The 26,481-nt window shown below is 41.6% G+C and overlaps 1 protein-coding gene across 8 annotated transcripts in view; it reads left to right on the top strand.

Annotated features, from left to right (window-relative positions):
* The first annotated feature begins 20,756 nt into the window (after positions 1–20,756).
* The window catches only part of LOC125467601 (cadherin-18-like), a 588,086-nt gene continuing 582,361 nt past the window's right edge, over positions 20,757–26,481 (top strand). For all 8 annotated transcript variants that reach the window (XM_059651834.1, XM_059651792.1, XM_059651801.1 and 5 more), the window contains exon 1: positions 20,757–20,960. The gene's annotated coding sequence lies outside the window, so the exon portion shown is untranslated. The remainder of the gene's footprint in view (positions 20,961–26,481) is intronic.

The following is a 26,481-nucleotide window of genomic DNA, read 5'->3' as shown; positions in this document are numbered from 1 at the left end:
TAATTCTGGAATTTCTGTTCCAAACAACCCCACTACTCCCAATTCACTTTGTCTTATTTACATTGAAGTAGGTGATTTAAAACCAACTAATAATAATACAGATGAAATGTCAGTGATTATAGATATAAACTAAATTGGATTTGCAGTATATTGGTGAAGGGTTAATGGGTTTATCCATTATTCTTAAAGCAATAGGCAAAGTGTTTTACAAGCTGATTTGAAGACAGTTCATTCCTAAATGTTATAGGTATGTTAGGTAATCCATGTGGAAGAAAATCTAATATTTTATCATTTGCAGGTTAAATGAGGAGAAAAGTACCTTCATTTGAAATAATGAAGAAAAGTATAATTTAAAAAAAAAACAAATTGACGAACTGCAGAAAATAATTAGTTTTCACAATTAGCTGAAACTTTAAAATCTAACAGTGCTGACTTTGAGTAATACATTTATGGAATAGACTGTAATCAGTAAATACATCCACTGTTGAAAAGTTTGAGATTTATGGAATTAGCGATTATTTTGTTTTAATTTAATGCAATGTTGCAAAAATTCACCCTGACATTGTGTAAAATCCTGGCTTAAGCAATTCCATTTCAGTAACATTCAAAAGTCATACATATTGTAAATAATTTCTCAAAAAAGGTATAAATAACACTTATGACTAATTTTATAGAAGTACAGTTCATGGTGAGGGGTCTATAACAGAGAACATGACTTTTCAACTTCCATCCTAAACCCAAGATCATTGAAATTTTTTTTGCTCATGTCTTTAGATATTAAATCTATGCTTGCCACGGAGCATTGGATCCTAGTCCAGCAAGGTTTCATTTTAAAATTCTTATTTTCAAATTCTTCCATGGCCTCAATCCTCTGTATCTCTGAAATCACAATCACCATACAACCTTCTATGTTCGTTCAATTCTGGCCTAAGGTTAAGTTTCCTGCTGTTGGCTGCCTGTATTTCCACCCTACAACTTCCTGCTTCTCCACTCCTTACTATGGTTCTAGCTAGCAGTAATACTGGCCAAGTCAGTTTGCATAGTGAAACTTGGATTGATAGATCATAAGCTTCACTTTTGCAGTTTAGAGATTGTGACAGGTAGTCACTGAATTTATTCACTTCAGCCTACCAAAGTTCTTTAACAAACTCATATAAGTTCATTGAAAAATTAAAAACAATAAAAGCTGGTTTAAAAATGTCTTAACAAGAACATCAATGGTAGATTCAATTTTGTTCCCTGCAATATCCTTCACAGATATTCAATCCCAGTGTAATAATAATCTTAACTCTTCCATTTTGTACTGAAATAACTCTTTGCAGTTTGTTTATGGCTAGAATAATCTCTTCAGTTCTAAAACCTTGAAAAGATTAACACAAACAGTTTGAGAATTTCAGCAAATAACTTGTCGTTCTACCAGGGAAAAATTATTCTGCACTGAAAACCTAACTCTTCCAAACTGAACACAAACATGCGGCCGTCCCTGGTATGTTTTCTCAGTATAACATTGAAATTGAACATTTCAAACACTTCCATGTGTATCTTGCTTGACAACGAACTTTTTTTTCATTGATTCAGGGGATGATGTGGTTGCTGGCTAGTCCAGCATTTATTGCCCATCCCAGAGGGAAGGTAAGAGTCAACAACATTGCTGTGGGTCTGGATTCACATTTAGGACAGGCCAGATAAAGATGGCAGTTTCCTTCCCTAAAGAACATTAGTGAACCAGATGGGTTTTTTTGCCCACTGAAAATTCATAATGGATTCATGTTCATCATTGGGCTCTTAAATTCAAATTCCACCATCTGCTGTGGTGAGATTTTTACCCGGGTCCCCAGAACATTACTGGGGTCTGTGGATTAACAGTTCAGTGATAATAACACTAGGCCACTGCCACCGCAACTAAAGTCAGATGCTCTTTATTTAGAAGTTATATACTTAATCCATTGTTTCAAATGAATTTCTGACATGTTAAAACTGAACAATTACCTTCACAGAAATCAAACTACACATCTGCTTTGCCCCTACTTTAATATCCAAATTCCAAATGGTCACAATATATTGCTCTCCTTGATCACTCTTTATCTCCTGTTCTTTTATCTATAAGACACTGCTTAAAACCTACTGAACTAACCAAATCTTTGGTCACTAGTCCTATTATGTCCTCATGTGAGCAGGTAACAAATACTGTTTGATAAAGTTGCTTTGAAGTGTTCTGAGATATTCTCCACCAAAGAAATTGCCATGTAAATGAAGTGATTGTTCCGGTATAATACAGAAACTCAGTGACTTGGTTAATCTATGAAACTAAAAAATATGAACTAGAAGGTTAATTTGTCTGTGATTTGTCTCTCTGAATAATCTTTCTTCTTTGCTTTCCTATGAATGTCTTTGCTGATATTCAGTGACATTATGTTTTGTTCATCACAGTCTATTTTGCTGGTTACCTTTGTCCTTTAAAAGTTTATCTAATCTATATGGAAGATGCAATCTATTGGGCATAATTTTCTGCCTTCTAAAGATTTTTTTTATGTACGTCTGTTTTATTATTATTCAGATGATTTTTTTATGAGCGATACATTGTGGTCAACATTTCATTACCTTCAATTTTGGCTTTTAACATTCAGATAAAAATAGGGTTTGCATTTTTGCAACCAAACTAATACGGCATTTTGTGTAGTCTATTTAACTACAAGCTGTTTGTTCCACTACATGATTTTATTAACACAATAGTTCCCTGGAAGTAGACTGTATTGCATTATGGAAGGGCTTGGTTAATGGCAAATGAGGTTGATTCTGCTGGCAACTGACCAGTATTGTGAATTCTCCATAATGAGCATATAGCATTTATTCTGTGACAGAGAATAAGGGGAAATTTAGTCTGTTCCACAATGCCATTTCCCCACTACACCTCCCCATCTTGGATTTCAAGGAAGTTCAAAGTCAATTATTTACTATTTGAAACAAATACAGAAATTGTTGGAAAAGCTCAGCAGATCTGGCAGCATCTGTGGTGAGGAATCAGAGTTAATATTTTGGATCCGGTGCTCTTCCTCAGTACGCAATTCCCAGTCCTGAGGATGGGCCACTTGATCCTAAATGTTACCTCTCATTTCTGTCCATAGATGCTGTTAGACCTGTTGAGCTTTTCCAGTGATTTCTGTTCTTGGTTCTGATTTCCAGAATCCACGGTTCTTTTACTTTTTATTCCACTTTTAATACTTGAAGTTATGATTGTTGATGGTTCATTAAATCAGTTTAGTAATTTCTCACACTTGTCTAGAATTCACAGTCTGTTGCACGTCATTGAATTTTTCAGTTGTCTCCTCTCTTGTCTATTTATAATGGCACCACATTAATCATCTCTGCCAAAAGAGAATGATTGAATGTAAGAATTAAGAGCGATAGTAGGCCATTCATTCCCTTGAGTTTCCTCTGACAGTCAATAAGGCCATGGTTGAGCTAACTGTAACGTTTATTCGATCATCCCTTCCTGTCGCATTCAACCACTGACTCCCTTGCAAATTAAACATCTCTATAACTTGGTTTTAAATATGTGAATGATCAAGCCTTCGTAGCTCACCACTTTAGAGCATAGATTCTACTTTCAGATTAATGACACTTTCTGAAAAGAAATTCCTCCTTGTTCACTGAACTGGGAAACTCCTTATTTTGCAATTGTGTCCCCAGGTTCTAGATTCTCTAGTGAGCTGGACCACCCTCAGGTCAACATCTTGATGATGTTTTCGGCAATTCACCTCCCATTCTTCTAAACATTTGTGAATTTAGGCCCAGTCTTTTCAACATTTCCTTATTAAATAATCCCTTCATATCAGAAGGTAATCTGATGAGCCTTCTCCAAACTGTGTCCAGTGTAAGTATTTCCCTCTTATGTAAAAGGACCAAAGCTGAAAACAGTATTCTGGGTGCAGTCTCAATAATGCCCTCTACTGTTTCCTGTCCGACTTTCACAGTCCTACCTATTTCAATAAAGGCCAATATTACAAATTACTCCCGAGCTACTTGTGCAGCTTTCATTTAATTTTTAGTGATTCATGTACGAGGAGACCCAGGTCTTTTTGTACTGCAGTATTCTGCAGATTCCCTCTGTCTCAGTAATATTTTACCCTCTTTTCTTTCCACAAAAATGGACAATTTCAAATGTTCAGAGATAGCAAGAATTGCAGATGCTGGAGTCAGATACAACACAGCATGGATCTGGAGGAACATAACAGGCCAGGCAGCATCAGAGGAGTAGGAAAGCTGACGTTCAGGTCAGGATCTGAAATGCCAACTTTCCTGCTCCTCTGATGCAGCCTGACCAATTCAAATGCCCGCACGTTTTGCAGCAGCGGACAACCTTTTGCACACTCTCTCGCCCGACCTATATCCCTTTGCAGTCTGTTTACATGCTTCTCACAATTTGTTTTCCACACAAATACATTTAGGACAAAAGGAAGAGAATAGGCACCCTTAAAGATCAGCAAGGCTGCCTCTGTGTGGAACTGCTGGAGATGGAGCAGACACTAAGTGAGTATTTTGCATCAGTGTTGACTGTGGAGAAGGATATGGAAGATAGAAAACATGGGGAAATAAGTAGTGACACCTTGAAAAATGCCCATGTTACAGAGGAAGAGATGTTGGATGTCTTAAAACACATAAAGGTGGATAAACCCCTGGGACCTGATCACGTGTACCCTAGAACTCTGTGGGAAGCTGGGGAAATGATTGCTGGGCCCCTTGCTGAGGTATTTTTGTATTATCAATAGTCACAGGTGCAGTGCTGGAAGGCTGGAGTGTGGTGGCGCTATTTAGGAAAGATGGTGAGTAAAAGCCATGGAACCATAGGCTGGTGAGCCGGACACTAGTAGTGAGCAAGTTGTTGGGAGGATTCCTGAAGGACAGGATTTACATGTATTTGGAAACACAAGGACTGATTAGGGGTCGTCAACATGGCTTTGTGTGTGAGAAATCATGTCTCCCTAACATAATTGAGTTTTTTGAAGAAGTAACAAAGAGGATTGATGAGGACAGTGTTGGACATGACCCATATGGATTTCAATAAGGCATTAGACAAGGTTTCTGATGGTAGACTGGTTAGTCAGATTATATCACAAGGAATACAGAGAGAACTAGCTATTTTGATACAAAATTGGCTCAAATGCAGAAGACAGGGTATGGGAGGTCATATTGTGATTGTACAGGACATTGGTTAGACCACTTTTGGAATACTGTGTGCAATTCTGGTCTCCCTGCTATGGAGGATTTTGTGAAACTTGAAAAAGTTCAGAAAAACTTTATGAGGATGTTGCCAGAGTTGGAGAGTTTGAGTTGGAGAGGCTTGGGTGATTTTTTCAGAGCCTCAGAGGCTAAGGAGTGACGTTATTGAGGTTTATAAAATCATGACTGGCATGGTGAATAGACAAAATCTTTTCCTTGGGTGGGAGAGTCCAAAACTGGAGGGCATAGCTTTTAAATGAGAGGGGAAAGATTTGAAAGGGACCTAAAGGACAACATTTTCATGCAGACGGTGGTGCATGCACAGAGCGAACTGCCAGAGGAAATGGTGGAGGGGGGTATAATTGCAACATTTAAAAGCCATCTGGATGGGTATATGAATAGGGAGGGCTTACAGGAATATTGGCCAAATGGGACTAGATTCGTTTAGGATATCTGGTCTGCATGGACAGCTTGGACTGTATATCCCAAATTCTCTGAGACTGTATTTATACTGGCTGTAAATGTGGCTCCAACTCAGTCAGTCCCTTCATTTAAGTCATTGGAGTCAGAAAGTTTTTGACAGCATAGAAGGAGACCCATCAGCCCATTGTGTTCACATTGCTTTTCATAAATCCATCTAATCTAATCCCATTTTCCAGCTGTTGGCCCATCACCTTCGATGGAGTGGTATTTCATGAGGTGACACAGTGGCTCAGTGGTTAACACTGCTCCCTCACCAGGTCCCAGGTTTGATTCCATTCAGGGGTAACTGTCTGTGTGGAATTTGTGCATCCTCCCCCATGTCTATGTGGGTTTCCTCCGGGTGCTCCAGTTTCATGTCCAAACATGTGTAAGTTAGGTGGGTTAGCTAAATGGCCCATAGTGTCTGGGGTAGGGGAGTGGGTGGGGTTGGATGCTCTTTGGGGGGGTCTGTGTGAACTTGATGGGCCAAATGGCCTGCCTCCAAACTGTAGGGATTCTAAAATTCAAATATCCTTCTAAATACTTGTTAAACATCTCAAGGGTTTCTGCCTCTCCCACCCCTTCGAGGATGTTCCAGATATCCACCAGCCTCTAGATGAAAAAAAAATCTTCAAATCATCCACAACACTCCTGCTTCTTCCTTTAACCCTTGGATACTGATTATTAACCCCTTCTAATTAGTGGAAAAGTTTCCATCATCTACCACTTTTGCCCATCAGAACTCTGTTCTAACAAAAATCACCACAGACCACTATGTTTTCTCGCTTCATAGCTCACATTTATCCACATTTTATTTCATTTGCCACACGACTATATCACTTCCAGCTCCAGTGAAATCATATCTTGTGTAATAATTGTGCAGTAATGGGTATAGCACTTTTCATGATAGCAGAAGTTCTCAGAAGTGTTTCACATTTAAGGAAGAACTATTAAAGTGTGATCATTGGAAAGTATCCTCTCAATAAATGAGTCAATTTGTGAAAAAAACAATCAGGTAAATAACTCTGTAATCTCTGAGTGACACTGTTTGAGGTATAAACATGAGAAGTGAAAATTCTCAAGCTCTTTGGATATCTGCATAACCAGACTGGGGTGGCTTGGTTTCATATCCCATCAGAAACGGGAATGAGCAGGTCATAATGGGGATGTATGACTGGTGCAATGCCCCATCTGAGATTGTAATAGAATCAGTTAGTCAGAAAACGTTCCTATTATCAACTTAAAAGAAAACTCAAAATTAGATACTTTCCACTGTTTAATGCCATTGGCTTTGAAATGTTCACATTTTCCTGTTCCTTGCAGCCACATATTCAGAAAAACCGTGCTGTTTTGTACAACTACATTCCTGTCCTCAGGAAGCTTCAGAGTGTTTTAAAGGCAATTAATTACCTTACAAAGAGATAGTGGGAACTGCAGATGCTGGAGAATCTGAGATAACAAAGCGTGGAGTCGGATGAACACAGCAGGCCAAGGAGCATCTCAGGAGCAGGAAAGCTGACATTTTGGCCCAGACCCTTCATCAGAGAGGGGGATGGGGAGAGTGTTCTGAAATAAATACGGAAAGAGGGGGAGGTGGATTGAAGATGGATAGAGGAGAAGATAGGTGGAGAGGAGACAGACCCTCCCTCCCTCACCCACATCCCAGACCCCAAGATGACTTTCCACATCAAGCAAATGATCACTTGCACATCTGCCAATGTGGTATACTGTATCTGCTGTACCCGGTGTGGCTTCCTCTACATTGGGGAAACCAAGCGGAGGCTTGGGAACCGCTTTGCAGAACACATACGCTCGGTTCGCAGTAAACAACTGCACCTCCCAGTCGCGAACCATTTCAACTCCCCCTCCCATTCCTTAGACGACATGTCCATCCAGGCTCCATCCCCGCCTCTTTAACTTGTCTGTCTCCTGTCCACCTATCTTCTCCTCTATCCATCTTTGATCTGCCTCCCCCTCTCTCCCTATTTATTTCAGAAATCCCTTCCCCTCCCCCCTTTTTGATGAAGGGACTAGACCCAGAACACCAGCTTTTGTGCTCCTAAGATGCTTCGAACCTGCTATGTTCATCCAGCTCCACACCTTGTTATGTCTAATTACTTTACAAATACAGCCACTGGCAGGCATGGTAACTAATTTACACAAAAATAGTCAGAAATATAAGTAATAATACCTTTGAATCGTGTCAATTTAAAGACATATTTTCATCTACCAGGACTTTCTCTGTTGTTCTTCTTATAGATCCTTAGACAACACCTTTCAAACCCATGACCATTTCCATCAAGAAGGACAAGGACAGCAGATTCATGGGAACACCATCACCTTCCAGTTCCCCTCCAAGCCACCCACCATCCTGATTTAGAAATATATCTCTGCTCCTCACTGTCCCTCCTTAACATTCTATGTTTCTATGTAGAGCACAGAGATAGCAGCGGTTCAAAAAGGCAGCTCACCACCACCTTCTCTAGGGCAATTAAGAATGGGCAATATTATCTGACTCAGCCAGCAATGAACACTAATGCCCCATTAAGTGAAGTAAAAAAGTCAATGAGTTAATTTATGTCAAGCTGATGAGATATCTTACTCTAGAGATCAGGCATCCTGACAATGTCGCTTGGTGAATGATACATCATGAGCCTATGAGATCCAACACTGGAATTTTTTACATGACACTATACAGAACATGTACAGTACAGGAACGGGCCATTCAGAATTACTTGTTGTGATACATATAAGCATTGTACTATGTCTTTTGGCCTGGCCAACACACCCTTCACTTTGTTTGTGCCTCATCAGTTTACTTAGGTTCCCTTAAAATGTGTGCACTATTGACTTCCACTATTCCTTCTCACAGCGAGTTCCATGTTCTAACTTCCCTGCTGGTAAAGATAAGTCCCTGTCAAATCTAGTCATGACCATCTTACATCCATGGTCCAAAAGGTATTTTTGCCTACAATTGGAGACAGTTTCTCAATATATACCCTAATATTTGAAAAGGCTTTTATCAGGTCATCCACCCACCTTCTCTTTTAGAGAATCAGGTGCTCTAACTCTATGATAATGGGGTGAATTAGTAAACAGCTGTAGTCCACGATGCTTGAATTCAGAGCGTCTGATTCATTCTGAAGTGGAACATCACCCAGCCCCGTGTACCTGTGCAGTGCGTTGAATAAGCACCATCTCATGCAAAGCGATTCTGTCATTTTGCAATCAGTAATTATCTATAAATTCTCCCAAACGCATATTGACTACAATAAATGATGTTGTGTTTGTTACTTTCATATCAAATTTATTGATGTGTGGCTTATATAAATAAATATAATCTTTAAGCTTGAATTAGAGAGCCATAGGGTCATTCATAGAGCTCAGAAGCAGTCCCTTCGGTCCATCTTGTCCATGCCAACCAGGTTTCCCAAACTAAATTAGTTCATTGGTCTGCTTTTGGCCCATATCCCGCTAAAGCTTTCCTCCTCACGCGCCTGTCCAAACGTCTTTTAAATGCTGTAACTGTACCTGCATCTATCACTTCCTCTTACAGATTAGTCCACATGTGCACCATTCTCTGTGTGAAAAGCTTGCCCCTTCGGTCCCTTTTAAATCTTGCCCTCACACCTTAACCTATACCCTCCAGTTTTGGACTTCCCTTCACTGGGGAGAAGACATTGGCTATTCATCTTATCTATAGCCCTCATGATTTTATAAACCTTGATAAGGTCACCCCTCAACCTCCTACATCCCAGGATAAAGAGTACCAGCCCGTCCAATGTCTCTATACAACTCAAACCCTCCAGTCCCAGTAACAACCTTATAAATGTTTTTTGCTCTCTTTCCAGTGTAGCAACATCTTTCCTATAGCAAGGCAACCTGAAACGTATGCAGCTCCAAATGTGGCCTAATCAATGTCTTGTACAGCCATAACACAATGTACCAACTCCCAGTCTCAATGCTCTGACCGAGGTAGCCAATTCTGCCAAACACCGTCATCATCAACCTATCTACCTGCGATTCCACTTTCAATAAACTATGTACCTGCATCCCTTGGTCTCTGCTTTACAAAAGTCCCCGGGTCCCCAAAATTAACTACTTACTTCCTGCCCTGATTGTCTTACCAAAATGCAACACCTCATATTTATCTAAATTAAACTCTATCAGCCACTCCTCACACCACTGGCCCAAATGATCAGCTTTCTGTTGTGCCCCCAGTTAACCTTCTTCACTATCCACTATTCCACCAATTTTGGTGTCATCCACAAACTTACGAACCATGTCTCCCATATTTTCATCCAAATTGTTGATATAAATGACAAACAACAGCAAACCCAGCACTAATTCTTACAGCACACTGCTCGTCACAGGCCTCCAGTCTGAATAACATTCCTTTACCACCAAACTCTGCCTCCTACCATCAAGACAATTTTGTATCTAGCTGACTGGGTCTCGCTGGATCCCATGTGATCTAACCTTATGAACTACTCTACCACACAGAACCTTGTTGAAGACCTTGCTAAAGTCCATGTAGACAACATCCACCACTCTGCCTTCATCAATCTGCTTCAGCACCTCTTCAAAAAACATTCAATCAATCTTGTGAAACATGATGCCCCACTCATGAAGCCATTCTGGCTATCCCTAACCAGTCCTTCTCTTTCTAAATGCATGTAGATCTTGTGTCTCAGAAATCCCTCCAACGACTTACCCACCACAGATGTCCGACTCAGAAATCTGTAGTTCCCTGGTTTTTCCTTACAACCTTTCAGGGATAATGGTACAATATAGTCACCCTCCAGTCTTCTGGCACCTCACCCATGGCTATTGATGATGCAAATACTTTTTGCCCCACCATTTATTTCCTAGAATCCCACAATATCCTGGGTTACACTTGATCAGGTCCAGGAAATTTATCTTCCCTGATGCATTTAACACTGATTAATTTTATTTCCCACTTTAAACACAATTCTTTAAATTTGGTGTGAAGACTAATCCACATGGAAAATAAATATGACTATTGCTGGAAATAGTGATAATAATGATACGTAATTATCACTGACCAGAAATTGAACTGGACTTGCCAAATAAATACAGTGTCTACAAGAGCAGGTCAGAGGCTGGGAATACTGTGATGAGTGACTCACTTCCTAACTCCCAAAAACCTGTCCACCATCACCAACGCACAAGTCAGGGGTGTGATGGATCACTCCTCACTTGTCTGGTTGCATGCAGCTTCAACACAAAAGAAGCTTGACATCATCCAGGACAAAGCAACTCACCCTCTCTGATGAAGGGTCTAGGCCCGAAACGTCAGCTTTTGTGCTCCTGAGATGCTGCTTGGCCTGCTGTGTCCATCCAGCTTCACACTTTATTAACCTGATTTGTGTACTATTTCCTGTCAAGAGTGTGTACTATTAAGCTGCACCTCAGAAATGGACTAAAATCTATCGACAGCTCCTTCCAAACTCATAACCACTTCCACCTAGGAGGACAAGTGAAGCAGATGCATGGGGACACCCCCACCACTTGTAAGTACCCCTCCAAACCACTCACCATCCTGACTTAGAAATAGATCACCATTGAAGAAAAGGACAATAGAAAACATGAGCGGATGTAGGCCATTCAAGCCATTGAGCCTGCCTCACTCATCAACACGATCATGGCTGTTCCTTTATCTCAATTCCATACTGCTGCTCTCTCCTGATACCCGTAAGTTATTAACTTCTAGAAATCTACTTTTTGAGCATATTTCGTGACTTGGCCTCCATGGCCTTCTGTGGTCGAGACTTTCACAGGGTCTCTCCTCTCGGTGAGGAAATATCTCCTCAACTAGATTGAAAATGCATCACTCTGTATCCTGATACTGTGGCCCCTTTTCTGGGCCTTCCCAACAACAGGGAATCCTCATTTCTGCATCCAATCTGTCCATCCCAGTCAAATTTCCTGTGCCTCACTAAGATTTCCTCTCATTCTTCTAAACTCTGGTGAATACAGTCTCATTTGATTCAATCTCTCCTCGTACGATGAATATGCCATCACCTGGTTTCAGCAGTCACTAGATTACCTCAAAGAAAATTACTATTTCATAATCAGAAAGCCTTGAATGGATTCCTTAGAAAATACAGAGGTTCTGGGAGCGCTTGGTAGCACATTTGTTTGTCAGTCATGACATTCTGGGTTAACATCCCGCACTAGCCTGCGTACAAAAATCAAAGCAGATACTTCAGTACAGAGAGAGAGAGAGCTGCATTGGGGCTATAACCTTTTGGATGAAAGTAAATCAAGGTTGTATCTGGTCTTTCAGATGGTTATGAAAGGTTCCATGGGTCTATCTGAAAGAAGAACAGTGCCATGTTCTCCAGTTGTCTTTGATAATATTTATCCCTCACAGAAAACAGCTGATCTTGTCATTGTCATTTTTCTGGAAGCTTGTTACATGCAAATTGACTTGCAAATTTCCTGCATGACAAAAACGGCTACTCTTCATCGTCTTTAAATAATTTGAATTGTCCACTGGGAATGGAAAGCACTGTATAATTGGAATAATTTATTTTCCTATGGTAGATTTAAATTTTAGAAATAGTAACAGTGTTTGAAAAGGGCTGGACTGCAGAGTTATTCAATAATATAGTGGATTTAAACACTCCTTTCTGAAAAAACAATATATAGAATTTTTTAGCCATTTTAATTTTCCTCAGCTGCAGATTTTAGAATCATTATGTTACTGCCAACATGAATTTGATGGGATGAGAAATGATTGTTCGAATACATTAGAATGTAGTCACTATTCAGAATGCTATATGGATCTTCAGAATGTGACACTAGAATTAGGGAACACTTTAGTTCCTGTTAATTTCCCTCAGCAATATAAAAAAAAGAGAGAATATTGACATTGATTTTCTGACAACTGTGTCCTACAATATCTGATGCAGAAATGATAATAAGATGGAAGACACAACAGAATTCCCAAGGGCTGGTATTGCATCCAACAAATTCTTTCTTAGCCCAGAGAAACAGGCAAGTAATTTGGAGAAAATGAATCAGAAAATAAGTCATGGTGAACTTCTCTGTTCAAGGGCCGAGTTCTGCTTGAGAGTGTCCTCTCAAAACATTGATAGTTCAGTGTATCAATAGCCTCTTGCCTGTCATTTACCTGGATATCTATCATAGCTAAACTGATCTAAGCAACCCACCTATCTGGCGCACTTCTATCTTTTCTCAACCAATAAATGAAAAAGGATTATGTTCACCTCCTACTATCCAGGTAGCAGTATGGTCCAGTGATAAAGCAATTGTAGTCTGTTGCTTCCTTAACATTTAGTACCTCATAAATCTAAATGGCAGGAACCTCAGAAAAGACTGGTGGAATAGCTTTGTTACTTAAGACTGCAGTTACAGAATCATAGAATCCCCACAGTGAGGAAACAGGCCCTTTGGCCCAACAAGTCCACACCAACCCTCAGAGAATCCCACCCAGACCCACCTCCCTGTAACCCACCGAACCTACACATCCCTGAACACAACAGGCAATTTAGCATGGCTGATCCACCTAGCCTGCACGTCTTTGGGCTGTGGGAGGAAACTGGAACACCCAGAGGAAACCGACACAGACACGGGGAGAATGTGCAAATTCCACACAGACAGTCACCCGAGGGTGGAACACAACCTGAGACCCTGGTGCTGTGAGGCTGCAGTGCTAACCACTGAACCACCGTGCCACTGCAAGGTTCAGTAACAGTTAATATTGAGGAGCACCATGAACATCACATGATATTATGATGTCATATAGAATTAAAAGTGCTTAGCATCTCAAAGGCACAGCCTCAGAGTTAAGGGATAACCCTTTAGAACTGAGATCAGGAAGAATTTCTTCAGTTATAAGGTAGTTAATCTGTGGAACTCATTGTCATAGAGATGGTGGAGTCCATGTCATTAAGTGTCTTCAAGACAGAGAGAGATAGGTCCTTGATTAATGAGTGGAACAAAATGAGATTGAGTAACATATCAACCATGATTGAATGGTGGAACAGACTCAGTGGGCTGAATAGCCTAAGTCCACTCCTATATCTTATGGTCTTATGGTCAAAGATATATGACTAATTGCCTGGGATTTCCTGGCAGCCTCTGTAACAAAGACGATCACATCAGTGTAACTTGTACCAATTTGCTATTACACAATAAAACACATTTTTTTAGATAAGAGCTTCTTGTCATGAGATACCAAGGAATTTCCTTCCATCAAACCATACCAGGCCAAACTGGCCCTGAGATACTTACCAGGAAAGATGAATAATGTGGCAGCATTATGATATTTCAGTGCTGTTAATAATTTTAACTTGAAATATCAAGCTGGTAAATTAGTTGGATAGAGGTAAGTTCCCTAATAGTAGTTATACTATAGAGCAAACTGGTAGATGCAAATGGGGCATTTAAGAAATGCACGATGACGATCACAGGAGTCTAGAGTTTATGTAAATTGAGAGAATCATTGCTGCAAAGGTAGTCTTAAAAAATTAGTTTCTGAAGGTTTTTGGGGGCAATTCATTGTAGTAGTATTTTCTAGAGCTAACAAGAAGGACCTGTAAAAGAATGTCAGATTGTATCTAAACTGAGGGGCACAAATATTCTGGCTGGGAGATTTGTTGGTGTCTTTACAGGGGTTGGGAACCAAAGAAAAGGTGAGTTGACTGAAACAGAACTAGAGAATAGGGCCAATAAGACTCAGAGGAAGAGCAGGCGGGGTGTAGTTGCTGATTAAAGTGAGTCTGGTAGACTGAAGTGCATATGTTTCATTGCAAGAAATGTAACAGGTAAGGCAGAGCAACTTAGAGCTTGGATTTTCACTTGGAACTAAGATGTTGTTGCTATCACAGAGACTTGGTTCAGGGAGGGACAGGATTGGCAGCTTAATATTCCAGGATACAGATATTTCAGTTGGAATTGAAGGGGATATAAAAGGGGAGGGGGAATTGCACTACTTGTTAAGGAGGATATCACAGCTGTACTGTGGGAGGACACTTCATACAGTTCATACAGCAAGGGAATGTGGTTAGAGCTCAGGAACAGGAAGGATGTAATCACAATGTTTGGGGTTTGCTATAGGCCTCCCAACAGCCAGCAGGTGATAGAAGAACAGATATGTCGGCAGATTTTGGCAAGATGTAAAAGTAGCAATGTTGTTGTCATCGTTAATTTTTACTTCCCGTATATTGTCTGGGATTCACTTAGTGCTTGGGGCTCAGATGGGACAGAGTTTGTAAGGAGCATCCAGGTGGGCTTCTGAGAACAGCAAGTAGATAGGTCAACTAGGAAAGGGACAACAGTGGGCCTAACATTGGGGAATGAGCCTTGCCAGGTGTTCGACCTCTCAGTTGGGTAGCAGCTCGAGGACAGTGATCACAATTCAATATGTTTTAAGGTACTGATGGATAAAGATAAGCGTAGTTGTCAGATGATGGTGCTAAATTGGGGAAGAATAATTAAAACAATATGAGGGAGGAACTGAAGAATGTAGATTGGATGCAGATGTTTGAGGGCAAATCAACATCTGGTATGTGGGAGACTGTCAAGTTTAAGTTGCTGGGAACTCAGGACTGGCACATTCCTGTCAGGATGAAGGATAAGTATGGCAAGTTTAGGGAACCTTGAAGAGCGAGAGATATTGTGAGCCTAATCAAAAAGAAAAAGGAAGCATTTATCGAGGCTAGGAGGCTGAGAACACATGAAGCAAGGGTGGAATCCAAGGAAAGTCAAAATAAACTGAAGCAACGAGTCAGGAGGGCTAAAACAGGTCATGAAAAGTCATTGGCCAACAGGATTAAGGAAAATCCCAAGGCATTTTATGCACATACAAAGAGCAATGGGATAGCCATTCAGAAGGTTGGCCTACTCAAGGACAGGGAAGGGAAATTATGATATACCCCAGAATACTGAGATAGGCAAGGGAGGAAATTGCTGGGGCCTCACTGGCTACAGGAGAGGTCCCAGAGAATTGGTGAATAGCCAATGTTGTTCCTTTGTTTAAGTTGGGTGGTGGGGATAATCCAGCTAATTACAGGCCAGTGAGCCTTATGTCAGTGGTTGGGAAATTATTGGAGAGGATTCTTTGAGACAGAATTTAGTCCCATGTGGAAATAAGTGGGTGTGTTAGCAAGAGGCAACATGGCTTTGTGAAGGGGAGGTTGTGTTTCATCAACTTGGTTGAGATTTTCGAGGAAGTGACGAGGATGATCAATGAGAGTAGGGCAGTGGATGTTTTCTATGTGGACTTCAGTAAGGCCTTTGACAAGGTCCCACCTGGGAGACTGAAGATAAAGTTGTAAAGGGGTCAGAGGTGAGCTTGCAAAATGGATAAAGAGGTGAGTTTGCAAAGTGGAGGGTGCATTTCTGAATGGAGGGCTGTGACTAGTGGCATTCCTCAGGCATCAGTGTTGGGACCTTTGCTGTTTGTCATATATATAAATGATTTGGAGGAAAATGTAACTGGTCTGATAAATAAATTTGCCTAAGACACAAAGGTTGGTGGAATTGCAGGTAACGATGAGGACCATCAAAGGGTACAGTTGGATTTAGGTCAGCTTGTGACTTGGACGGATAGATGGCAGTTGGAGTTTAATCTGTAAAATGTGAGGTAATGCATTTTGGAAGGTCTAACCCAGATGGAAAATATATAGTAAATGGTAGAATCCTCAAGAGAACTGATAGGCAGGTACACAGGTTACTGAAAGTGGCAACACAGGCGGTAAACAAGGCATATGGCATGCTTGCCTTCATTGGCCAGGGCATTGAGTTTAAAAATTGGCAGGTAATGTTGCAGCTTTACAGAACCTTAATTAGGCTACATTTGGAATATTGTGTTCGATTCTGGTTGCCACACGACCAGAAGGAAGTGGTGGCTTTAGAGAGGGTACAGAAAAGATTTACCAGGATGCTGCCTGGTACAGAGGGCATTGGCTATGAGGAGAGTTTGGAGAAACTTGGGTTGTTCTCATTGGAATGATGGAGGTTGAGGGAGGACCTGATAGAGGCCCACAAGATTATGAAGGGCGCGGACAGAGTGAACAGTCAGAAGCTATTTCCCAGTGTGAAACATAACAAAGTGTGAAGCTGTATGAACACAGCAGGCCAAGCAGCATCTCTGATGAAGGGTCTAGGCCTGAAACATCAGCTTTTGTGCTCCTGAGATGCTGCTTGGCGTGCTGTGTTCATCCAGCTTCACACTTTGTTATCTTGGATTCTCCAGCATCTGCAGTTCCCATTATCCCAGTGTGGAAGAGTCAGTTACCGGGGGCATTGGTTTAAGATGAGAGGGGCAACGTTTAAAGGTGATTTACGAAGCAGGTATTTTACACAGAGGGTAGTGGGTGCCTGGAACTCGCTGCCAGAGGAGACAGTGGAAGCAGATACAATAGAGACCTATAAAGGGCATCTTGACAAATACATGAACAGGATGGGAATAGAGGGATATGGTCCCTAGAAGGGGCAGGGGTTTGAGTGGTGACAGGCAGCAAGCCGGTGCAGGCTTGTAAGGGTGAAGGACCAGTTCCTGTGCTGCAATTTTCTTTGTTCTTGTTCTTGCTCTATCAATACAGCAGACTCTACCGGACCTGGTAATATGCAATGAGATGGGTTAAGTCAATAAACTCATGATAAAGGAACCTTTGGGTGATAGTGAACATTTCATGATTGCATTTCATGTCTAGTTTGAACAAGAGAACTGTGGATCCATGAGCATTAATTTCAACCTACATAAAGGTAATCCTGAGGGTACAAAGGCAAAGCTAATTAGTGCAAACTAGGAAACTATGTTAAAAGGTAGGTCAACTGAGTTACAGTGGTAGATTTTTAAGGAAATCTTTCATAACCCTCAGCAAAGAATAAATCAATAAGTTTGACATTTGCCACAGAGAAGATACTGGAATCCATTAGTAAGGAGGTTCTAAAGAGATACTTAGAAAATTTCAGTGCTATCAGGCAGAAACAACATGGCCTCATGAAAGCGAAATTTTCTTTTGATCTATTGAAGCTTATTTCAGATAAAGTAATGCTCATGGTGGATAGTGGGGAAACTGTAGGTGTGGTGTACTTGGATTTTCAAAGGACATTTTATACATGCCTCATCAAAGTCTGCTGCACTAGCATCAGAGCACATGGCGTGGGAGTGACATTTCAGCATGGAAAACAATTTATCTTCTAACAGGAAATGAACAGGAGGGTTCAATGTCTTTTATCTTGAATTGGCAAGCTACCACCAGGCAATCCACCAGGGATCAGTGTGAGGTACTGAGCAATTTACAACTTGTTTCAATGATTTGGATGAGGGGACCTATTATTTTTCTCAAAAAAATTCCAGTTACTTCTAATCTGGCGGGAAACTCAACCATGAAGCTAAAATAGAGATGACACATAGAGATATAGTCTGAGTGGGCAAAAGGTCAGGCAGATGGGGCATAACTTGTCAGATGTGAATGTGTTCACTTTGGTATGAAGAAAGGAGCATACTGTATACATGGAGAGTGAATTCAACCCACGGTCAGACAGAAGGATTTGGGTAGCCTAGTGTGTGACTTATTGCAAGTTAGTATTCATATACTGTAAGAGATTGAGAAGGCAAATGGAATGTTGGGCCATATTATTGGGATAATGGATTTTAAAAGTCTCAAGCTTTACTGCAGCTGTGCGAGACATTGGTAAGAATGCAATGGGAGATGAGTGATGTGGGAATTATTTAGTTCTTTTTTGAATTAATGTTAGGTTTGTTATAACTTACACTGAATCAAATGCAATAAAGCACTTGAAAGAAAATTGAAAAACATGTCCACCCACTTTTGTTGTCTTTTTCCTTGCCTTTTCATTAATGTATTCATTCCTCTTGTGGTCATCTTACACTTCCAAACCAGTTATTTGGCATCAATGATGGAAACAACTTGGGAGTTATATCACAGCCCAGACTCCCCCTGACCCGATTCTTTTTGCAAGTCAGATGTTTACAGCCTAGATACTGGATTACAATGAAGTGTTAAAGTGTGAGCTTCATTGTCTATTCCAGGCTGACAACTGAAGCCAATTCTTGCACCAAATATCCAGGCTGAAATGGGAAGGTTCTTATGGCACTGTATCTCCCCCTAGACTGGGAGGCCTGGGTTCAAATCCAACCTGTTCCCGAGGAGTGCAATAATACCTCTGAGCAGTTTGATTTGAAAATACCCCCAGATGGAAATGAGCACTATTCGATTGCAGTGGTATCTTCTGAAGCAGGAAACCAGGGTTTGAGCCCTACCTAGTGCAGACCATGTAATTATTTCTCTGAGCAGGTTGATTAGAAAATGTCCAGGCTGAAATGAGTAAGGCTGTTGTGGTACAGAGTAGTGTCACTATCCCTGAGTCAGGAGGGGTGGGTTCAGGTTCTACCTCTGTACCAGGAGGTCTGGGTTCAAATCCTCCCCTTCTCCAGAGATGTATAATAGCATCAGAGATAGTAGGAACTGCAGATGCTGGAGAATCTGAGACAACAAGGCGTAGAGCTGGATGAACACAGCAGGCCAAGCAGCATCAGAGGAGCAGGAAAGCTAACGTTTTGGGCCTAGACCCTCTTGCCATTCTGAAATAGAGCTTGTAAAGTGACATAGTGGTAGTGTCTCTAAATCTGAGCTGGGAGGCCCAGGCTTATGTCCCACCTGCTCCACTAGTGTATAATGGCATCTCTGAACAGATTGATGATGAAAAAATCCAAGCTGAAATGAGGGGCTTTTGAACTGCAGTGAATGTGTCACTACCTCTGAGCCAGGAGGTCTAGCTTCAAATCCCACCTGCTCCAGAGATATGTCATAACATCCTCGACCACGTTGATGAGGAAAATATCTCCAGGTTAAAATTCCACCTGCAATTCTTCTTCCAGTCAACATCATGGCTCCCAGAAGAAGGGAAACAACTTTGTGTGTGCATCAAAGGCAGTGTAACCATTGTCCATGCTTCATGAAATGTAGAAATATAGAACACAGGGACAGGAGTAGGTTATTCATCCTTTTGAGCCTACTCAAAGGTCATGGCTGATTCGCTATCACTATGCCATGTTTCTGCTTTCTTCTCATACGCCCTGATGTCTTCAAAATCTAGAAATGTATTTACCTCATTCTTGAATGTATCCAGTAACTCGTCCTCCACAGTCTCCTGTGATACACAGGTTCACCTTTGAGCGAAGAAATCTGTCCTCATCTCATTTCTAAATGGTCTGCTCCATATCCTGAGAGACTGTGTCTCCTGGTTCTAAACGCCCCATCCAGGGGAAACATACACCCTGCATTTAGCCCGTCCAGCCCTGTTGGAATTGGATTCAATACTATACAGTTTTCTTTATTTTTTATTAGTCAATTATAGCAACTAGCAGCAAACTATTTAGAAAGACAAGAGAATTTGGTGCCAAATCCAGCAATGTCTCATTTTTATACATATTTTTATGAACTCATGTGATGTGTAGGTCACTAGTTGGGCCAATCTTACCGTCATCACTAGTCGCCCTTGAGAAAGTGGGGGTGAGCTGCCTTCCTGAATCGCTGCAGTCCTTGTGCTGTGGGTTGACCCATAATGCCCTTAGGGAGGGAATTCCAAGATTTTGACCCAGTGACAGTGAAGAACTGGCAATATGTTTCCAGTCAGGATGGTGAGTGCAATCGGGTTAAGGTTAGCTAGAGGTCTTCCCATATAGCTGCTGTCCTTGTTCTTCCAACCTGAAACCAAACCTTTAGCACATGGACAACTTTAATATATGATTTTTAATGTATTAACAATTCTCGTATTGTACACTTTTACTTTTTTTATTTGAAGGTCGCTGAATAACATATTCAGGTGAACAAATATATTTAAATTGTGTTTCTTTTAAAATTTACACATCTTCATGGCAAGGGGAGTGAGGGGATTATTCCCACTATTTACATAAAAACAACCAAAGGACGAGCTGAGGAATCCTACATATCGATTGGCTGCTTAAATGGAGGCCTATTAGTTTCAGGGAGAGAGATTGATTCGCTGAAGCAGGGAGTTACAGCAGCGTGAGTGCTCCTCCTCTCCCAGTGTGGAGTTTGCACAGCTCCCTGCTGCTTCTGTGCTCCAAGGGAGAGCTGCACACAGACATGTGTGTCGCCAGTCGTCGCTGAGTTCCGAGAGGGTGACGGTGAGGGAGAGGGAGAGGGAGATGACTGCGAGTGTTTCTTTTTAAAACGGTGAAGGAACTTGAATCTTTGCGAGGAAGATTGAAGCAGCTCACATTCTTCACTGTAAGTAAAGGCAAACCAGCAGACTGTTGGTGTGTGATTGGGGGCTTCTGTGTGAGTGTGGGGAGAGGTCGGATTTGGGATGTTGTTGGGGGCCGAGGAGTGGTGTGGACACAGCCATGGGGCTGAGGGGAGAAACTCATCCACCGAGCAGCTCCAGCTCTCGGCAAATGTTCCGCGCTGTTGTCACTTTTGTCCGGATTGGTTTGGGAGAACTGAAGTTGTTGCTGGGTGACACGGGAACTCCGCTGGATGTACAGTTACCTTCACAACTTCCAGTGAATTGTAGTCTGAAAAGGATGCACGGGAGGTATTCTCCCTGATACCCCTCATTTTGCCCTTGTCTGTGTGTGAGAGAGAGCCTGTGCCCACTTGCTCAGTTTACACATTTTGCTGTGTCTCTGTACGTCTCTTTGTATGTGTGAATCAGCGACTGTGTGTGTGTGTGTAGGGGGATGTCTGTGTGTGGAGGGGTACGTGTGTGTCTGTTGTCTAGGTCTGTGAATGTGTTGTTTGCCTGTGTCAGTGTGTGTGTGTGTGTGTGTGTGTGTCTGGAGGGTGTCAGTGCAATGCGGGGAGAGCGCTCCAGAAGCTCCTTCTGATGGAGCTGCAAGGGAGTGAAACTTCCACATTGCTATCCCTCCCTTCCTCAGTATTCCCTTTCCCACTGGGTCCTGCTGGCTGTGAAGAGCAGGGACGGTTCAGTGCAACGTTTCCAGTTCGGGTACCAGACCGGGACATGAAGGGCTTGAGGATGATTTGAATAATTTCGGGGAGGGGGAAATAGGAAAATTTCGAAATGCTGGTTGTAATTCCAGTAGGAATCCGATCACGCTCCCCTTTCGGGTGAGATGTGGGAATTCTTGTACGTTATTCACACGAGCTTAGGTCGTTCTCTCTCTCCCTCTCGGTTTGAATGAGAGCTGGGTAAGACTCGGAATGTCAGACAATGGGAATATGTCAAGCTCCCGCACAATTAAAGGGCCGAACCCATCCACGAGAGTAGGCAGCGTTTGTAGCAAATGGTTAACATATAGATTAGGTTGCTCATTGACAAATGGAACTGCAAAGAAATATGTAATTGATGTATCTGCCTGCATTTAAGATGTACACTAATTAAATCTCATCCTGTAAGGTGGCGGGAGTGGGGGGTGTATGTAAGTAACTTACTTGTGATTGAATTGTAAACTCCTTTCTAAGCTAAGATACTTTTCTGAAATGACATCGAAAATGTTGAAAAAAAGATGATCTGCTCCAGAGTGCCGTCAGAATGCAGCTAATCATTATTGATGCTGAGGAAGGTGCAGATATTGGCAATGAAACTGTTTGAAAGCACTGCTGTTAGTGAGGGAAGACTTTCTCCAGCGTCCAGATCACAACAGTGTGCATGTCTGCTTCTTGAATTTCATTGATATGTGTTATAAGATGTAAAACGAGTAATGTGTTTCAGCATTCCTACTGGTGTGATTTAAAAATTCTCATACAAACAGAATTAACTTGGAATTGAACTGTGATTCAATGTGTTATTTACTAAATGTTTGTAAGTGTGTGTATGTGAATGCATACATCTGTGTGTACATTTGTGTGCAAGCCTGTATGTATGTGTAGACATACGTGTATATCTATATATATTTGTATGTTCCACCTTTTGTAGAATCTTAAAACCATAGCACACACATTGTCTGCTCCATCAAATGAAAGCAAAAAATTGATAACAAACAAATCCATTTGAAAAAGGTCTTTGTGTCTTCTGTGTAAGCTTTCTGACTATAAATGTTAGTTTTTACTGCAATTTGATTCTTTATTTTTTAGATATTCTGTTTCTATGATGATATCAGCATTCTCACGTCTGCTGGTTTATGATTTTTTTTAACCCTGCTGTGACTTTGTAGGCATTACCTCTCAAAAGTAAAACCACAGATAAGTGAATCCAGGAACAAAGTGATACAACATGTCTGTGCTTACCTTAAGTTTTATTCTGAAGGCATATAGTGTTGGTAATATTGTGCTGCATAAGATTCTGGTCCTTGTGAAAAACTGTAGCAAGAAATTAAAATAAGGACATTTGTGTTCCTTAAGACTAGGCTCCAAGATGAAGGGCTTGTCTTGTGTAACTGTAGCATGCTACAATGTGCCTGTGCGCACAGAAGGTGGGATTGATACATGCAAAATGTCAGTTTCTGTTTCTTTGTAGAGATACCCACCAGGGGAAAAAAAAATCAAGGTGTGGCACAATTTGATAGTCAGCTTGATGATTACAGGTTCAGGGAGTAGCGATTAAAAACAGTTTTTGTTTAACTTCAATTTGTATTCCTCCTCTTTCACTATGCAGTGCAGATGGATGATCAAACACATGTACTAGACGATGTACCCCTTGCTGTGCATATCAGCTGTCTGCTCTTTTTTTGAGCAGAATATCATCATCCAGCATAGTGACTACAGAAAATGCTGGAAATGCTCAGCAGGTCAGGCAGCCTGTGTAGAGAGAGAGGATTGATTAATATTTTAGCACAATAACTTTTCATCAAATAGTTTAGCTGTGGTGATCATTTAATGGAATAATAAAATCATACTGTAAAAAAGAGGCCCTTTGACCCATTAATTCTGTACCACCAAACTTACACTAAATCTACAGTAGTCCTACTTTGCCCATAGTCTTGAATGTTATGAAATCAAACTGTTCATCCAAGTACTTTTTTAAAGGCTATAAGAGTTCCTGCTTCAACTACCCTCCCAGGCAGTGCATTCCAGACCCCCACCACCCTCTGGGTGGAAAAACTGTTTCCTCAAATCCTCTCTAAACTTCCTGCCTTTCACCTTCAAGTTATGACCCCTTATTTTTGACCCTTCAATTAAGGGGAACAAAGATGAATCAGAGGACTACTTCTGAAGAAGGGTCCCGACCCAAAATGTCAGCTTTCCTGCTCCTCTAATGCTGCCTGGCCTGCCGTGTTCCTCCAGCTTCACATTGTGTCATCCCTGACTCCAGCATCTGCAATTCTTGCTATCTCTGAACAAAGGTTAACTGTTGGCTGTCAGCAGCATCATGACTATGAAGAAACTTCAGTTTCCTCTGAGTGGATCTGATGAGCAACATCATGACTGCTTGTAAACTCCTTCACTGTTTGTCATGACACATTTTCGCCATTCAGATGTTTGAGATAATTTTCATCAACTTCAAATAAGAGTGCAATAATGCTGGTGTCTGATGGTGTTATTTTGGACTGAGCACATAATGCAATGGTATGTGTCAACAAGTGAAGACTGAGCAGCGTTGATGATGAAAGCTTTCATAAAGCACAGTATTGCAGATACTGGAAACCTCAACTAAAAACAAACAGTCCTGGAAAAAACTCAACACGTCTGGTATCGTTTGTTCATATGACTTCTTCTTCAAAACTGAAGACAAGTTCAAAAAGACAGCATACATAAAGGAAGCATACATAAGGTCTAGGCAACTGAAGACAGATGAAGCTCTGGAAGAATATCTGGAATGTAGGGTGAATCTGAAGTGAGGAATTAGGAGGGCTAACAGGGGACATGAGATATTGTTAGCAAACAGGGTTAAGGAAAATCCCAAAGTCTTTTATTCATACATAAGGAGCAAGATGGTAACTAGAGAAAGGATTGGCACACTTAAGGACAAAGAAGGAAAGTTATGCATTGAGTCAGAGAAAATGGGTGACATTCTTAATGAGTATTTTGCATCGGTATTCACCAAGGAGAGGGACATGATGGATGTTAAGTTCGGTGTAGATGTTTGATTACTCTAGGTCATGTCGGCATAAGGAGGGAGGAAGTGTTGGATATCCTAAAAGGCATTAAGGTGGAAAAGTCCCCAGGTCCTGATGGGATCTATCCCAGGTTAATGAGGGAAGTGAGAGTGGAAATAGCCAGGGCCTTAACTGATATCTTTGCAGCATCCTTAAACACGTGTGAAGTTCCAGAGGACTGGAGAATTGCTAATGTTGTCCCCTTGTTTAAGAAGGGTAGCAAGGATGATCCAGGTAATTATCGACCGGTGAGCCTGACGTCAGTGGTAGGGAAGCTGCTGGCGAAGATACTGAGGGATAGGATCTATTCCCATTTGGAAGAAAATGGGCTTATCAGTGATAAGCAATATGGTTTTGTGCAGGGAAGGTCATGTCTTACCGACTTAATAGAATTCTTTGAGGACGTGACAAAATTGATTGATGAGGGAAAGGCTGTCATATACATGGACTTCAGTAAGGTATTTGATAAGGTTACCCATGGCAGGCTGATGGAGAAAGTGAAGTCACATGGGGTCCAGGGTGCGCTAGCTAGATGGATTAAAAAAAACTGGCTGGGCAACAGGAGACAGAGTAGTAGTGGAAGGGGGTTTCTCAAATTGGAGACCTGTAACCAGTGGTGTTCCACAGGGAGCTGTGCTGGGACCACTGTTGTTTGTGATATACATAAATGGTTTGGAGGAAGGTGTAGATGGTCTGATTAGCAAGTTTGCAGATGACACAAAGATTGGTGGAGTAGCAGATAGGGGACTGTCAGAGTTTACAGCAGACGAGAGATAGTTTGGAGAGTTGAGCAGATAGATGGCAGATGGCGTTCAGTCCGGGCAAATGCAAGGTCATGCATTTTTGAAAATTTAATTCAAGAGCGAACTATACAGAAAATGGGTAAGTCCTGAGGAAACTGATGTTCAGAGAGATCTGGGTGTTCAGGTCCATTGTTCCCTAAAGATGGTAACGTAGGTTGATAAAGTGGTCAAGAAGGCATACGGTATGCTTTCCTTCATTGGGCGGGGTATTGAGTACAAGAGTTGGCAGGTCATGTTACAGTTGTATAAGACTTTGGTTTGGCCACATTTAGAGTACTGTGTACAGTTCTGGTCGCCACATTACCAAAAGGATGTGGATGCTTTGGAGAGGGTGCAGAGGAGGTTCACCAGGATGTTGCCTGGTATGGAGGGTGCTAGCTATGAAGAAAGGTTGAGTGAATTAGGATTATTTTCATTAGAAAGACAGAGATTGAGGAGGGAGGACCCTGATTGAGGTGTACAAAATCATGAGCGGTATAGACAGGGTGGATAGCAAAAAGCTTTTTCCCCAGAGTGGGGGACTCAATTACTAGGGGTCATGTTCTAAGTGAGAGGAGGAAAGTTTATGGGAGGTATGCGAGGAAAGTTCTTTACGCAGAGGGTGGTGGGTGCCTGGAACATGTTGCCAGCGGAGGTGGTGGACGCAGACACATTACTGTCTTTTAAGATGTGTCTGGACAGGTACATGGATGGGCAGGGAGCATATGGACACAGACTCTTAGAAAATAGATGACAGGTTTAACAGAGGATCTCGATCGGCACAGGCTTAGAGGGCCGCAGGGCCTGTTCCTGTGCTGTAATTTTCTTTGTTCTTTGTTCTTGGGGCGGCACAGTGGCTCACTGGTTAGCACTGCAGCCTCACAGCGCCAGGGACCCGGGTTCGATTCCAGCCTCTGGCAACTGTGCAAACTCCACACAGACATTCTCCCCGTGTCTGCGTGGGTTTCC

Source organism: Stegostoma tigrinum, chromosome 2 (assembly GCF_030684315.1).
Source record: "Stegostoma tigrinum isolate sSteTig4 chromosome 2, sSteTig4.hap1, whole genome shotgun sequence".
Taxonomy (NCBI): Eukaryota; Metazoa; Chordata; class Chondrichthyes; order Orectolobiformes; family Stegostomatidae; genus Stegostoma; species Stegostoma tigrinum.
This window is presented reverse-complemented; position numbering and strand designations above follow the sequence as displayed.